At 53.5% G+C, this 6,540-nt stretch overlaps 1 long non-coding RNA gene across 1 annotated transcript; it reads left to right on the plus strand.

The window, feature by feature from the left end:
* Positions 1–1,140: 1,140 nt before the first annotated feature.
* On the plus strand, positions 1,141–2,859 carry LOC115484659 (uncharacterized). Its single transcript, XR_003945366.2, has 2 exons — positions 1,141–1,919; positions 2,443–2,859. It is a non-coding gene; the product is annotated as an uncharacterized LOC115484659 (long non-coding RNA).
* The last annotated feature ends 3,681 nt before the right edge of the window (positions 2,860–6,540 follow it).

The raw sequence follows: 6,540 nt of genomic DNA on the forward strand, positions 1-6,540 counted from the left end.
GAGCAACCCTGCACTGGTGGGATTGCTCTCTGCAGGAGGTTCAGGATCAGGACTGCTCACCCTTTGCCTCTGGGGTGAGAAGTGCACTCTCAGCACTGCTTGGCAATTCCCTCTGCCCCGTGGGCTTTCCCACAAAGTGGGAAATTGTGATTCCCACAATTGTGATTCCCACAATTGTGATTCCTGTTGCTTCCAAGTGCTTGGAGGGAGGGTCTAATTTTTGCAACATGCAGGCACCAGATATTGTGTTCAGCTCAAAGGTGGTCATGTAAATATCTCTTCTTTTTTGCACCAGGGTTATTACCTTAATCAAATATTTATTTACAGCACACGTTGGCAAATTCAGGCTTGACATAAAGCAATTCACTCCTGGTGTGTAGTGTTTAATGGGATTATTCTTCAGAGTAACTGAGCCTCTTTGCCCAAATTGTTCTGGATGCCCCTGGATCCCTGGAAGTGCCCAAAGCAAGGCTGGACAGGGCTTGGAGCAACCTGGGGTAGTGGAAGGTGCCCCTGCCCATGGCAGGCAATCATTTTTAAGGCTCCTTCCAACCCAGACCATGCTGTGGTTCCATGATCCAGCCTGAGATGGGAGGATCAGGATGTAGCTGGGTCTGTGTGGCCAGTGGACACATCCAGGTAGAGAACTTCAGGCACTGGGAGAGGCAGAAGCAGCAGGAGCCTCTTTTCTTAGGAAAACATTCCATAGCAACTTCTGGAAGCAAATGGGGGATTGCTCCAGGATGCACAGCTCAAGGATGCACTGCTCCAAAACACAGATTATCCCTCTGTTTAAGGCAAAGCATGGGGGAAAAAACCCAAGAGTTGCAATCTGCCCTGGATGGACAAAGTGCCTGTACAGTCAGCAGGTCTGAGTTTTTGGAGGCCTCATGTTTATCCCTTCAGGTCCTGACCCAGGAGAGTGGAAGGAAATCTGGCAATGGCAGTGTCTGGGTTCTGTGCTTGGGATGACACAGCTGCACAGCTGTGGTCAGCCTGCACGCCAAGGCACAGGAATGAGGGGAAAGCTGTGCTCCCTGAGCTCTCCCTGGCCCATGCTTGCTCTAAAGCCCACCTCCTGGCAATGGATCCCTTCCTCCTGGCCAGGGGATAACATTTGGGGAGATAACATTTCCCCACAGGGAAGCTGACCAATGTGCCCACACCTCGCTGGCTGAGCTGGGTGGTTTGTGGCTTCCCCACGCTCAGGAATTTTGGTCTCCCCCCAGCTCCTGTGCCAAAGATGGTCTCCATGGCCTCATCTTCATCTTCTCCCATAAGGATCCCTCTCCCTGGCACTGTGAGCAACAGAGAGCCTGGATAATCTGGTGCCCTCTCAGCGATGGGTCCAGCACGTGGGACAGCACCAGAATCATCTGGATGAGTCCCCAGGGACACAGAGCTGCTGTTGGCAGCCAGCCACCTCTTCCCCCACTGCTCCTGGGCCACGTGGACACTGCTTCTCCAATTTCCCAGCTGAAGGGGAAGTGCCACAGCAGTGCTGGGTGCAGAGGAGCAGCCTTGTGACCATGACACATCTCGTGAGTCAGCTCCAGGGGAGAGCAGGATGGGTTTGCAGGAGGATTTCAGCTCCACGGGAGCTGGACACCAGTGGAGAGCAGGGATTAGATCATGGAGACGTGATCCCACTCTGGCTGCACTTATTCTCCACGGTGCTGACTAATGTGTGCTAAAGGATCCAGCAGGAATCCTGGCCCCAGTGTGTGCTTTTCCATGGCGTCCCAGCCTTGTGGGCACCACCACAAAGCACCGGAGTGTCCCAGGGACTTGGCAGTGATTTCTCATCCTCGGTCTCCTCGCTGGACACCTTGGCCCATTTCCCTTCCTGAGGTTCCTCACCTGCTGCCAGGGATGTCTTTGAGACCTGCAGGTCACAGCCTCTGTGCCATTCCCACCAGGTGAGGGTGGTTCCTTTGTGTCCTTCCTTTTCCCTCGTTTTCCTCAGTGGGATCTCTGACTGCTCAGAGCTGAGGCTTTGAGGGTGGTGGAGGAGAGGAGGCAGCAGCAGAGCACAAACTGATTTGTGCTGTCCCACATCTCTGGCCCAAGAGCATTCCTGCAGGGAACTGCTCCACAGAGGAGTCTGCAGGACTGGTGCCTTGTGGGATGGGAGGGAATTGTCTGTCCCTGGATAGGGAAGGAATATAACAGGGAATACAGCAGGGAACAAGGCTGACTCCAAGCCCAGATGAACGGTGGAATCACAGAGTGAGGGACACGAGGCCATGGTGTTACCTGCTGGGAAATGTTCATCCTGATCCCCTGCTGAGCTGCTGGGAAATGTTCATCCTGAGCCCCTGCTGAGCTGCTGTCTTAGGCTGGAAGATGTGGCTGGGGTGTGTGTTCTATCCCCATCTGTCAGAGCTGGGGCAGTTCTCTGCTGTTCAATGGGCAGTTTTCTTTATCTCTCCCACAAACCAGCCCTCCCTGGGGGAAATATCTTCTGTTCATGGGCCATTGAGTGATAAAATTCCATCATCCCACTGGGAGAAGCTCCGCCCAGGGGGAGGAGCCAAGCATTCCTTCCTGGATATAATCGGACAGGCGGAGCACCACAGCACCTTTCCCACTGCATTCCCAAAGGGAGAGCAGACCAGCCTACACCACCACTGGATCTTCAGAGGAGAACTCCACCCTTCTACAGGATCACTGCTCCAGCAGAGCCACCCCTGTCTCTGCAGGAGGGCTGCAGCCACCATTTAATGGGACTGCTACCAACAGCCTGGCACACAGGGACTCAGGCCATATCCTGACTCTGTCACTGTTGGTTCTTGTTGTTTGTACTATTACATTTGTATTCTTATTTTTCCTACTAAAGAACTGTTATTCCTGCTCCCATATCTTTGCCTGAGAGCCCCTTAATTTCAAATTTATAACAATTCAGAGGGAGGGGGTTCACATTTTCCATTTCAGGGGAGGCTCCTGCCTTCCTTAGCACACACCTGGCTTTTCAATCCCAGGCAGCTGCCAAGCAGGAAAAGCCCATGCCAGCTCTCACAGCCCTCCCCTGCTCAGCCTGTTGGGATCCCTGTCTCCAGCCCTTGGCTTCCAGCTGGGATGTTCTCCCCAGCAGACCTGATGTCTCTGCTGTGAGTTTATCCAGCTGTTATCAGCAGATGCCCTTCCTTGGTGACTCATGCCCTGCTCCCTGACCACATCCCCTTCTCCCATTGCCCCCACCCACCACAACTGAGTCACTTGGCCTCCTGTCACAAGCCAGGAGCCGTGGAGACACTTCTGGCCCAGCCTGATGTAAGCTCCTCCTGAGTTCCTTTTCCCAGCAGGCTCTGGAGTGGGAATTTGCTGCCTCATAACCAGGCTGGCCTGCACACTGCCCAGACCAGACTCTTTTTCTCCCTGAGTGCATTCCCCACAGGGACCAGTCCAGCCCAGTGCTACTGGAGGTCACCCAGCAGCCCAGCAGTCCCCAGCCTTGGCTGGTTTGTGTTTAAGATGGGACTTGTGAAGGTGGGAGCTATGAAAACCCAGTGCTCAAAAACCTTTCCCTTTCTGAGCCTCCTGGAGCTGCAGGAAGCCACTTTCTGGTGTCAGCCCATAAAAACAGCATTTTCAGCTGCTAAAGGAGGGAATTTTAGCATGAGAGCAACACTGAAAATTTAGGGGTCTATTTCTTTGCACCCAGTTTAGGGCTATCCCTGTCCCTCTCTACCCCATTAAATGCTGGTGCAATTTCATATTCCCAGTCTCTTTTGGAAGCCCTGTGGTGGAACTTCCTGGCACGGGATGGCCACACTGAATAAAAACATCAACCTCTCTGCACAACTGTAAAACAAAACAAGGTCACTTCTCACATGGGTGTCACTGCCCTTGATCTGGGGGAAGAGGAGCTGCCAAAATCCACCCCCCAGCCCTCTCCTTGGAGAAGGAGCATGGTGTGTGTGCAATCCTGGGCTGGGAGAAGCTGGATCAACCCTTGCTTTAGTCATCCTGAGTGAGCAGGCACAGCCCCTGCCTCTGCTGAGGTCAGGCCCGGTGAAGGGGGAAGATGGATATCAGCTTAGCCTGGAATGTGAGAACATCCCTGCACACCCTCCCAGGTCCTGCAGGCAAGCCTGGAAACCCTGGGCTGTTTCTTGTCCCGACAGGATTTGTTGTTTCTCCCGAGCTGGGCTGGCCCCAGCCCCTGTCCCCTCCCTGTCCCCTCCCTCAGGGTGCAGAGCTCCCTGCAGGAAAGCTCTGCCAGGGCACAGAGCTGGAGCTCAGTTGCCCAAGCAGCCTCCCCAGTGGCCCATCTTGTTCTGGGAGCCCCAGTTAGGAGCTCTGGGCTTGGATGGACGCCTTGTGCCATCCCTGATTGATGCCAGGAGGAAATCCTCCTGATGGAAACACCTTTCCACTGGGAAAGACAGGCCAATTACCACATCTGCCTCATCTGCTTGGTGCTGGCATGCTCCCTTCCCTACCTCCCTCTTCCTCCTCCTCCTCCATGATTTTCATAGCTGCCTCTCTCCTCCCTGGATCTCCCATTTCACCTTTTCAGTGCCCAGCTGCATCCCAGAGGATTGAGCTCCTTTCCTGGCAGGTCTCCCCGTGGGTTTGGCTGCTCCCTGGGCCTGGAAGGGCTTTGCAGATGTGTGTGAACACCTCCTCACTGCTGCCAGGAACCACTGCACTGTGTCTCCTGCAGGAAAGGACAGGATAAATCCCCTGCTTTGCTTTCCTGCTGGAGCAGGACAGGGCAGTCTCCCTGCCAGAAGCAGCTGTTTAGCTCCAGAAGCTACAAAAGATGACCCAGGAGTGGGATTGTTCCAGAGTTTCTGGAGGCTGGATGGCAATGCAGTTGAGGTAAAGCAATCATTGCTCAGAAATGTCCTTTGTTTTCCTGGTGGGTTTTGTTTTTCCCCTCTTTCTCCTCAGCTTCCCTTAGAATTAGGTGCTTCAGGATCCAGAGGCTCTGCTTGCCTTCCCCAGGAGTGGATTCTGGAATGCCCACTGAGCTCAAGTCCATCTCATGGCTGCTGCAGGCTCCTGCAGGGGTTTCTTCCCAAATTCCCACCCCTGGTACCATCAGGGGACAACACTCAGAAGAGAACAGTGAGGGCCACAAAGGGCCAAAGTCACCTCAGCTGTTCAGCTGCCCTGGGTCTCAAGGCCTCTTGTGATTCACCCAAAGCCTGAAGCACAGCAGGACAGTAAATCTCATTTTCTCCATCCCTGCCTGGTGCTGTGACCTCTCCTGAACTCCCTCCTCACCCTGCATTCCCTGGAGAGAGGAGGGAATGCACGTGGGGGGATGCTCCACACTGAGGGCTCTCCAGAAAGGGACATCCCAGCACTGCTCCAGCTGGCTGCCTCTCCAGGTGGGAAGGAGGGGCAGAATGCAGGGGATAGGGCTGGGAATCCTGCATCCCTCACTCCTGCTGCTTGTTTCGTGGCAGGAAGAAGGAATTTACAGCCCAGTGCTGCACAGCTCAGTGAGAAGCAGAAATACAGGAATACAGAAATATATACAGAAATACAGAAGAACAGGAATACAGGAATAGAGAAATACAGGAATACAGAAGTACAGGAATACAGGAATACAGGAATCCAGAATACAGGAGAACAGGAATAGAGAACTACAGAAATACAGGAATGCAGAAATACAGAAATAATACAGAAATACAGGAATACAGGGATACAGAAACACAGGAATACAGGAATAGAGAAATACAGGAATACAGAAGTACATGAATACAGGAATACAGAAATACAGGAGTACAGGAATAGAGAAATACAGGAATACAAGAATACAGAAATACAGAAATACAGAAATACTGAAATACAGAAATAGAGAAATACAGAAATACAGAAATAATTCAGAAATTCAGAAATACAGGAATACAGAAATAATACAGAAATCCAGGAATACAGGAAGAGAGGCTGGGTGGGGAATGGAGGAGAGCAGCCCTGAGGAGAAGGACTTGCTCAGAAGCTCAGCAGGACCCAGCCACTGCAGCCCAGAAAATTCCCATGTGCTGGGCTGATCCCACAGCCTGGGCACCAGGGAAAGGGGAATTCTCCCTCTCTACCCTGCTCAGGCGAGACCCCACCTGCAGAGCTGTGTCCAAGCAGGAGGATGCGGAGCTATCCTAGGGCTCCAAGGGCTGGAGCCAGGCTGGCAGAGCTGGGGGTGCTCACCTGGAGAGGAGAAGCTCCAGGGAGAGCTCAGAGCCCCCTTCCAGGGCCTGAAGGGGCTCCAGGAGAGCTGGAGAGGGACTGGGGACAAGGGATGGAGGGACAGGACCCAGGGAATGGCTCCCACTGCCAGAGGGCAGGGATGGATGGGAGATTGGGAATGAGGAATTGTTCCCTGGCAGGGTGGGGAGGGGCTGGGATGGAATTCCCAGAGCAGCTGTGGCTGCCCCTGCATCCCTGACAGTGCCCAAGGCCAGGCTGGACAGGGCTTGGAGCACCCTGGGACAGTAGAAGGTGTCCCTGCTGATGGCAGGGGTGGCACTGGATGATCTTTAAGGTCCTTTCCAACCCACACCATTCTGTGATTTTATGGGATCAAAA

Source organism: Serinus canaria (assembly GCF_022539315.1).
Source record: "Serinus canaria isolate serCan28SL12 chromosome 7 unlocalized genomic scaffold, serCan2020 HiC_scaffold_29, whole genome shotgun sequence".
Classification (NCBI taxonomy): Eukaryota; Metazoa; Chordata; class Aves; order Passeriformes; family Fringillidae; genus Serinus; species Serinus canaria.